Source organism: Corylus avellana, chromosome ca7 (assembly GCF_901000735.1).
Source record: "Corylus avellana chromosome ca7, CavTom2PMs-1.0".
Lineage (NCBI taxonomy): Eukaryota > Viridiplantae > Streptophyta > Magnoliopsida > Fagales > Betulaceae > Corylus > Corylus avellana.
In genome coordinates, this window is record NC_081547.1 from 16821381 (window position 1) to 16829395 (window position 8015).

Sequence of the window (8015 nt, forward strand, 5' to 3'; positions counted from 1 at the left end):
CTCTTTGAATGACGATATTACAAATGCAGACGACATTGACTATTCATTATAAAATGAATTCCAAAATCATTAGCAGTAATCCGCCAAAACTGTTATGTGTTTCACAAAATAAAATTTACAAACCTTTATCGGCTTCACACTCTGGGATTCGGCTTCATTGTATCCTTCCCCAATAATTTTCTTCTTCTTGTTCTTCTGCAGTTTTTTTTTTTTTTTTTTTTTTAATAATAAATATGTCTATAACCCCTAATCAAAAATCAAGTTCAAAAAATCCAACATAGTTGTTGAATGTCTAGAACCACTTGATCATTCACATTTACATAGTAGATTGAAATGGAAAAACCACACATGCATCAGATGATATGAATAGTTTATGCCAAACAAAAAAAACCTAAACCATTGTTAAAAAACGTAGCTATAGATGCTTGTTGACACAAATAAAAGCTTCGTCTTCTAGCAAATTAGGAGAAATATTGTGGCTTTCAAGTTATTAAGGAATGCATATTGTTAATTTTCAAGGGTTTCATTATCGGATTATGTTTAAACCCTAAACCACAAAAAAAAAAAAAATAATAATAATAATAAATAAATAAATTCAATGCAAACCGAGATGTTGTACACTACACATCAGCTAAAATTATTGATCAAATAACATGCTAGGCATCAAAGAAATATGTAGAATACAATAACGTGTTACTCATAAAAAAAAAAAAAAAACCAAGAACGGAACCCTAGCCCCGAATCTCAAGCTTCTTACCTGTGACGGAGTTAGGCCGGAAAGTCTATGACGGAGTGGTGCCGGACTGATGAACTGCCTGTGGGTGGGTGGTTTCTGGGTGCGCCGGTGGGGGGAGCTCCGTGACTCTCGCGGGGTAGGGGGCGGAGATTGGGTTTCTTCCTCCTCATTGAACTCTCTAGGTATCACATGCAGATGGGGGTTTAAACAATAAAACTCCAAAGTTGATCAAAACACACCATTTTGGTTGGTGCCAAAATGGTGCGTTTTGATCCAACGTGTCCACTGTTGACATGTGGGATAAAAAAAAATCTGATGTAAACCCTAATAAAATGGTGCGTTTCATATAATATAACGACAGTTAAAAAAAATTGATGGCATGGATTTTATTGTAATTTTGATTAACCCAGTAAGTAAATTGTCGAAAAAAAAACTTAGGGACAAAAAAATTTTGGCGTGTTTACCCAAAGTGTTTTGATATAATTTCCTAAAAATTAATAAATAAATTAAAAAATAAAAAAGGGTGGTTGGCCACCCTAGTTGAACCACTCCCAAGGCCCGGTTGGGGGTGGCTTCAGCCACCCTCATGGGCCTTAGGGGTGTATTGGCCACCCACAAGGGCCAAAAAAAAAAAAAAAAAAATTTAATGGGTTTTGGCGCTTAGGTGGTGAATCCACCGAGAATACATGAAAACAATGACCACTCCCACGACCATAGAATTGGCTTCATGGCAATACATTTAGGTGGTTTGGCACCCCAAGCGACAGGTGGGGGGGGGGGGGGGGGTGAAGCCACACCACTTGGCCAGAAGTAGAGGCAATCCACCTGAGAATATGAGGCTAGCAAATACCAGGGGTGGTTTGGCCACCTCAAGGAAACTCTCGGCTTGGGGTGTGACCACTCCACATGGGACCAGCTCCACTCCTTTTTCTTTTAATTTATTTTTTAATTTTTTATCATTTTAATTTTGATTTTTAAATTAATAGATTTTAAATAATAAAAATTCAAATGGGCCCACCTAGAATTAAAATTGACAGAAGATGGACTCTTTATTGCAACCATGCATTTCTCATACCATAAATCCTAGTTCCGCGCCCGAGTGTATTGGTAGAAATCTAGCGGAATGAATTATAGATAGATGATATTCCCGTAGTGAGAGAATTCTTAGATGTCATTGCAGGTAATCTACTAGGAGGAATGCTAGGCTTACAAACACATTTGAATTTTTTTTTTTTACAAACTGATGTGGCACAACATGATTGAATATGAGATAAATTCAAATTTTGAGAAACCCAATCATAGTATCACATCAATTTGTAAATTTTTTTATTGTAAATTGTATTTGTAAGCCTAACATTTTCGGTACTATGAGAAATTGGATTTTCTGTCAACCCTATTTTGAGACATCGCTTATTTCCAAGACACGTGTGCAGTATATTATCCGCACTGTATCAATATTTTCGTGTCCCCTTCGCACGTTCACACGTGTGCAGTCAGTACACTTTCGCCAGCGCCAATCAACAGCTCTTTCTTTCGACGACACAAGGAAGATTATATTCCGAATGATCTCCTACAGGTCTCTCTTCAGGTAGGCTCTTCTAAGTCCTAACCCTATTTGGTTCCCGAGAAAGTGCAGGAAAGGAAAGTTACGGCGAAATTTTCTCTACCTATGGTGTTTCATCATCAGGTATCCATAAAAACAGACAGCTCTCCGGCTGAGCTTCACGCATGTATTTGAGATATTGAGATGCCTTCTCAATCTTCATATTCAGAAACCAAAACAACATTCACACAAGGTTTTAACAAATTTTTTATTTTATTTTTTTTCCTCTGTTTTCTCGGGAGCCAAAAGCCGGTTTTAAATCATTCAATTTTAGTTAAAGCAGTTGTAACGTTAGCTGTTAAAGCCATTCTGATTAAAGCTCTTCCAATGTTCTCCAATTTCAATTTCAAGTGTCAGTTTTACTGCCAAGAACATACAATTTCATTATTATTTTCTTTTTTATGCAATTGCAGAGTGGACTGCCTACTGAAATTTACGAATACTTATGCCGTATCGAGGCCAGTTAATTACGCTCAGGTTTTGAACATTGGTTTTCTGTGCTCTAATGTCCAATTTGTTGTGAGGAATGTTTCTTTGGGTTTTCATTATTATTAATGATTTATTGCGTTAAATTGTGAACATATATTAGGTTGTACGCGTAGAAAAATGTAATCAATGTTAATTTGGGGAAGAAATATAAAATCGAATGTGTTGCATGGAAAGTGTTTCTTTAATATAAAATGAGTTTCATTTATCCTACATTTTTTTTATTTCTTCCATATTCTTATGGCTCACTAGATAACAATTTGTTGGATGGTTACACTGAAATCTATCTGGTCGTGGCTTGACTGAAATGAGATTATGAGAGTAACAGTGTTCTTAGAAGTTTATGAACATATATTACGTGAACTTTTTTAAAAAGAATTTTCACTTCTGAACATTTTATTGCTACGGTTTATTTTTTATTTTTTTATTTTATTTTTTTAAGGCCAAAGTGAACAGGTTGATGTCAGAATGGCAATCCCTTGCGCTAAACTAGGGCTTGCAGTGTACATTTATATTTGTGCGAAGAAGATACAATATAATACTATTATAACCCTACATTACGATATAATTATCATCTGTAAGCATTTCTATGTGTATTTTTATATATATCCTCTAAGACAAAGGGAAATGTGGTTTAAAGCCTGCTGTTATTTCAGTAGGTGTTTTGAGAAGCTTTGGTCCAAAGCCTTTCAAATTTTATAATTATTGGATTGAGCACAAAGATTTTCTGAATTGGGTAAAAGATGGTTGGAGACAGCAGGTTGATGGGGTTCTCATGCTTCAATTGTGTAAGAAACTTAGAAGTGTAAAAGCTGTATTAAAAAATCAGAACATGGTTTGGTTTGGAGATCTGGAGCAGAGAATTATACAGGCTAGGGAGAATCTGGATATTACTCAAAAGGAAGTCCTAGCTTCTTATGGGAGAGCTGATTGTATGATTAAGGAGAAGGAATGTCTTCATGCTTATATATCTATTACTAAAGCTTAGGAGGCTTTTTAAAAGCAGAAATCTAGAAATCAATGGCTACAAATGGGTGACCAAAACAATAGCTATTACTCATTTATGGGATGAGAATGGTAATAAAGTGGAGGAAGTGGCACAAATTAAGGAAGTGGCAGTGAATTTCTATAAAAAGTTGTTGGGGAAAAAAAGAAAAAAAAAAGCTCCGTTCTCTCTCCTCGGCTTTCTTCCCTCTCTGCCCTAGCGGTGGCGCGATAGGCGATGCGCGCTAGGGTCCGGCTAGGTTTCCATGGAGCGCAGCTTCTCTTTTGAAGCTAAAACTTTCTGCCTTTCGGCAAAGGATGGGTGTTCTAACTTCGTCTGGAGGAAAGGAGAAAATGATTCGTTGGGTATATTTTTGCGAGCAATCAATGTTCATCGTGGTTGGTGGATACGGTGGAGGCGGCGATTCAAGCTCAGGTGAAGGAAGAAATCGCCAAATCTTACTGTGAGGGAGATAAGTTTACAATGGTCCATAGGGGAGGTAATAAGGCTGGAAGGTTCTTGGAGGTGTCGGTTTTTGCTGAGGGTGGTCACAAGGGAGTCATTTGGCTTCCGGAGGGTCGTTTTGGGAGGGGGTGGCGGCGATTTGCGGGAGAACTTCAGCATCTGTTGGTGGGTCAGATTAAGAAGACTGGGTTGGTGGATCTTGGGGTTCCTACTACAGTAGGGATTCTTGTGAATGCTCCTTCTTCGGATGTTAATTCCGGGAGGTCGTTCGTGGATGTCCTTCGATATACTTCTGGTGTCGAGGTGAAAGCAGTTGGATTGAAGGTTCTCTCCTCAAGCTTTCTCTATCTCTTCCCGGTGTCGTCTTGTTCTGAGACGGGGTTTGATGGTGAAGGGATGCGATTTGCTGTGGTTTGCTATGCGTTGGAGAGTATGCCAAGGCCCATGGCGGCGGCGGCTGTGTCTTTGAGATCGAAGAAGAGGAAGGGTAATGTTGGTATTATTGGGTTATTGAGGAATCTAGGGCAAGTTCAATCTAAACTGGACCGGGTCATTGCTGGGTTAGCCTCGAAGCCCAAGCGTAGGAAGAAAAGGTTTGGTTTTTTGGGCCTAGCTAAAGTAAACGTTGGTCGAGAATCCGGGTCTTTCCTTGAAGCAAGTTCGAGTCAATCTTCGGATCCGGATTTGGATTTGGGTTTTTGTCCTCAAAATCAATTTTTTTGGAGCCTGCTTCAGTTATTGCGTTGATCTCGGAGATTCCTTTGGTGCTTCCTATGGTCACTAAAGCAGATGTGGAGCTGCCGACTAAGTCTCCTTCGGGTCTGCAGGCTGTGTTGAAGTTGGCGTGTTTTTCTGATTTGGGTTCCCCGTCGGAGACTGTTTTATTTCCGGAATCAACTTAGGTTCGGTAGATCGGTCCGGTGGGTACTCCCGTTTCTCCGGTGAGGGTTTTTGCCTCCCCGAAGGTGGTTGCTGAGGCTGTTTCTCCAACAGTGGCAAGTCCTCTGTCTTTCTCGTCCTCAGCAACGGAGGAAGCTCAAGCTAAGATTGATTGGATTTCTTCCCCGGTGAATGGTTTGATCAAACGGGGGTTGTTAGGCCCGAGAATGGTTTCTCCTTCTCCGATTGTGGTGAAAGAGGCGTCCTCGTCTTCTCAGGGTTTAAAGATCGATAGCTCTTAAGGGAACGGCGGAGCTATGCAGTGTTAAGGTCGATAGCTCTCATGAATCTTTGGTAGTGGTCTGTGTCCCTTCGGAGGTAGCTCCTACCAAGGCTGATTGTATCCCTGCATCGGAAAAAGGGTTGCTTCGTCGGGGGTTTTTAGGATCTAGAAATGCTTCTCCTTCTCTGCCTGCGATGAAGGAGGCTTTACTGTCATTAAAAGGTTCTAAGATTGTCGTCGAAGAATCACAGGTTTGTTCTTCTTTGAAGAAGCATGCGGCTGAACTGGGTTTGAGACTCGGTGAACCTTTTCCGCGCATGTTGGAGGGTGGTGCTCCAATTTACTCCTTTGTCTCCAAGTCTCAAATAGGGTATACCTGAAAAGTGAAGGAGAAGATTGATCAGCAGTTGCATAAGAACAAGGAGTTGTTTGCCGAGGTTGTGGCGGAAACTGTGGAGAAGGGGGTGGAGAACTATTTGGAGGTGATACAAGATGCAGTGAAATTCGCCTTCATTATGGGATTGTCTTGTGGTGAAGGAGTTGACGAGAAAAACCTTTTGAATCTTTTTTTGAATATTGAAGAGGAGCGGGTGCCCTATACCCCAAAGGTAAAAGGGAAGAGGAAACTCAATAATTTAGAATGCTCCATCAATTATGAGGCTAGAGGGAGACTTTCTCTGGAGAGGTGCCAGCACCGGCGGGGTTGGGTTGGGACCAAAAATGCATTTTCCTTTCCTGCAGAGGTGCATTAGGGGCTTTGGGTTTTTAGGGCTGGTGTTGGGCTAGTGTGGGCTTTAGTCTTTGGGTCTTTTTCTTTGGTTTTATTGTTTGGCTGTAGCTACTTGTTGGGTTTATTGGATTGGGTCTTCTTGGGTTTTTGTCTTTGGGTTTTAAGTTGGGCTACCTATGTATACTTTCTTGTGTACCTAGAGGCGCATTGTGTTTTTTTTTTTTTGATATATACAATATTATTTATCAAAAAAAAAAAAAACTAATCAAGTGCAGTTTGATGAGATTAAAGCTGGAAGAGTTAGATAGCTTGTTCATGTTTCTATTTCTGCTGTGAAGGCTGGTTTGTTAGAGAAGGAAGTTACAGTTGATGAAATCAAGAATACCTTGTTCTCCATGAAAGATAACAAAGCACCGGGTTCTGATGGGTTTCCCTCTGACTTCTTCAAAGTTTCTTGGTCAATTGTTGGTGATGAGGTAGTGGCTGCTGTAAAAGGTTTTTTGATACTGGTATGCTGTTAAAGGAAGTAAATTCTACTATTCTGAATCTGGTGCCAAAGAAAGTTAATCCATTTGCTATGGAAGACTTCAGACCAATAGCATGTTGCAATGTTTTGTATAAATGCACTACAAAGATCTTAGCTAACAGATTGCTGCCTTGTTTAGGTGATTTGATTAGTATGAATCAGTCTGCTTTTATCCCTGCTAGAAGCATTTCTGAAAATGTTCATTTGGCTCAAGAACTTGTGAGAAATTATCATAAGGATAAAGGTAATCTGAGATGCACATTGAAGGTGGATCTTATGAAGGCTTATGATTCAGTAAATTGGGAGTTTATTATACACTGCTTTCTCTGTTTTGGTTTCCCTATAAAGTTCACTAATTGGATAAAGGAGTGTATCACCACCCCTAAGTTCTCAATTTGCATTAATGGGACTTTGGCTGGATACTTTGAAGGGAAGAAAGGGTTGAGACAAGGAGATCCGCTTTCTCCATACCTTTTTATTTTAGCAATGGAAGTTTTTTCTAGAATCATGATTGAGCACACTGGTGTTAATTCTGGTTTTAAATTCCATCCTAAATGCTCTCGATTGAAGCTAACACACTTGTGTTTTGCTGATGATCTTCTTTTTTTCTCGGAAGCAAACCTAGCTTCTATTTCTGTTATAAGTTCAGATTTGCAGGAATTTGAAGTTCTTTCAGGTTTAAGAGCAAATCCTTCTAAAAGTTCTATATTTTGTTCTGGAATTTCAGATAGAGTAAAGTTGAAGATGAATGAAGGTCACTTTCCTATTAGATATCTGGGTGTTCCTCTTGTCTCCTCTAGGCTCTCCTCTGCAGATTGTACTAATATGATGGATAGAATCACTAGTCATTATTGACTCTTGGACTTCTAAGAATCTGTCATATCCAGGGAGACTGCAGCTTATATCTTCTGTGTTGTATAGTCTGCAGGTGTATTGGACAGGTATGTTCATTCTACCGAAGAGGATCATTAAAACTATTGAGCAGAAATTCAATAGCTTTCTGTGCAATGGGAAGGATGGAGGGGCTGCAAAAGCAAAAGTTTCATGGGCAGATGTATGCTTTCCTAAGAAAGAAGGTGGTCTAGGGCTGAAAAGATTAGAGATTTGGAATAAAACATCTATGCTTGGGCACGTATGGAGTATTTTTGCTCATTCAGGTTCCATTTGGGTGGCTTGACATCTATGCTTGGGCACGTATGGAGCATTTTTGCTCATTTAGGTTCCGTTTGGGTGGCTTGGGTTAAAGAAAATCTGCTAAAAGGGAAAAGTTTTTGGTGTGTTGGAGTGCCTCAAAATAGTTCTTGGGGCTAGAGGAAAATTCT